Below are 2,500 nucleotides of genomic sequence, written 5' to 3'. Positions count from 1 at the left end.
TCAGAACGAAATAATCAACTATACCTAACGTTACATCATCGTTGACCTATAAGCCTAGGCCTAACTGCAACATGTGGCTGAAAAAGAAAAATTGAGACCGAAAGAACGCCATGAATTGGTACTTCCTTACAGATATCTAATTGTCCACAATCAAAGCGGCGCAACAGAGGAATTGGAACGTTAGGAAAACAAGTACTATTCCCATGCGACGGTTTAGATTAACTTGTTTCTCAGTCTACAGAGGTTGCGTTTGGTTTCTGTCTTTTTTCTTCTACTATACTTTTTTTGTTCTTTTAGTGATTTCTTACACATCCTCTTCTCCTTCCCTCTCTCTTTTTTTACCTGTTTTCCGACTATCTTTTTCCTCTTCTCTTATTCTTTTCATCATTCTTTCCCTTGTTTTTCCTTTTTATCCCTCCCTCTTCCTGTCTCCTCCTGAGGAAAGAGATAGAAATTCCATGCGGCAAATGATCCATCAGCAGAGGGCGCGAGCGAGGGCTTCCCAGCGGGCCGAGCGGACCGAGCGGGTCAAGGGGCGTGAGAGAAGCTGCCGAGCTTGATCCTTCGGCCAATTAAAGGCTTAGAACCCTTCGGCGATCGCGCGACGCCCCTCCGCCGCTCCCCGATCTTCTATCGCCGCGACTGGCCTTGGCGATGACAAATGGTGGCAATGCGTCCCCGGCGTGTCAGCGGGCGTTCGTTTTAGCGTCTCCCCCCCCCCCCCTAATTACACGCTGAGGGGAGTGAAGTCTGTCAGCGGCGCCGGAGATGTGCTTTCCGTCACGCTGACCTTTCGCTTGTCTTGGCGAGCCGTGAGGAGGTGCAGTAGACTACTTTTTATATCTTTCTTTTTTTTCTCTTTCCCTCTCTATATATATGTGTGTGTTTTTGTTAACGATATTCTAGCTTTTGTTGTACGTATTGTTTAGTTTGATCTCCATGGATATTAGCATTAAAGAAGGCAAAGAACCACAGCAATGAGTGTCGCAAGATACTCCCAGTGCAGGATAATGACCGGAAACTAAAAAAAGATATGTCATCAGCATGAAAAGGGATTTTGTAGGGTTTGCCACATTTGCAAAAAAAAAGGTCTTGCAAGATGTCAGTTCAGGGGTTGTTTTAAGAAATGCACGTAATAAAAAAGCTAATGCCTAACGAACCAAATAAAGAAATATATATATGTAGGATGTAATGCTCTATACGTAATATCAAAGGATCGTTATTTGAATATTCTTTGAGAGTTGAATTGTAGAGCAAGAGACCTCAAACGTAATCAATGTACAAGAAAGTAAAAATCTTCATGAATTCGACCTGACAACAACACTGAACTCCTGAGCAGGTTCATTCGCCTCAGTACGACCGCCATCCGCTTCGGAGTCATACGGAGGTCAAGGGAAACGCAGATCTGTGACTGGATCTTTTGACCGTATCGTTTTTTCCCCTTTTGTGTCCTTACAATGAGAAGAAAGGAGAAAAAAAACTAATGTCATCAAGCGGGACTAAATATAGCCTCGGTATTCCTTGACTACAGCGTATCCACGTCTAATCCCAGCAAATTGCTAGACTGACAAATCCGCGATTAATCTTTGCGAACCAGCAGAACGGCACACGAATCCCCGGATCGATAGCTGAATGCACGAGGTCTGGTGCCGAGAAACCATCGCTAACTTACAGACACATGGACTCGCCGTGACTCACTGCCCTGGACTTTGATTATCATGTCCTTGAAGGGTCATCCTGCAGTAGAGTGATCTCGAGCTCGGAGGCTTGTATATCATATTTACTGCTATGAGATCTTTTTATTACTACTATTATAGCCATTGTAGTTTGGGTTTTCATTTTTCGTCTTTTACTGTCTCATTTTTCTTCCGTGGTTCGAAGAATGTGTCCAAATTGACACTCATTATTCCATCGATACACAATAAGCCCAAGTATTCCTTTTTTCAATAATCTAGTAGCCTCTTTTTTAAAAGAAGCTACTCTTTCAAAGCCGGTTTTGATATTGTCTTTAATTCCGCGCGATTCAGTTTTATTTTGTTACGTTCTATACTTCGCATATAAGAGACAAATTACCTAACTATCGGCTGTATCCATGCTGCTTAATCTATAGTTTACATCGCATGCGCGTCCCATCGTAATTTCTGAATCATATTCTATAATTGCACCGTCCTTGATCGGAATCAGACGAGTTCATTTCCGTGATATGATAGAATATAATAGAAAACAATTGAGTTTATAGTGAAGTATGACCCTATCAAAACCACTATATAGGTAATTGAAACAGTAAGAGAAAATTATTTGAAATAAAAACACATGTAAAATCTATTTCAAGCTGTCATCAAGTATATATATATGTCTATATATATATATATATATATATATATATATATATATATATATATATATATATATGTGTGTGTGTGTGTGTGTGTGTGTGTGTGTGTGTGTGTGTGTACATATATATATATATATATATATATATATATATATATATATATAT

General features: G+C 40.2%; 1 protein-coding gene across 1 annotated transcript in view; it reads left to right on the top strand.

Annotated features, from left to right (window-relative positions):
- Nucleotides 1-2,500, top strand: part of LOC122246448 (chorion peroxidase) — a 30,322-nt gene that overhangs the window by 1,155 nt on the left and 26,667 nt on the right. The gene's annotated exons all lie outside the window — the stretch shown is intronic.

The sequence above is a fragment of the Penaeus japonicus genome, unplaced genomic scaffold, assembly GCF_977035675.1.
Source record: "Penaeus japonicus unplaced genomic scaffold, GWHDUDI00000001_assembly GWHDUDI00000024, whole genome shotgun sequence".
NCBI lineage: Eukaryota > Metazoa > Arthropoda > Malacostraca > Decapoda > Penaeidae > Penaeus > Penaeus japonicus.
This window is presented reverse-complemented; position numbering and strand designations above follow the sequence as displayed.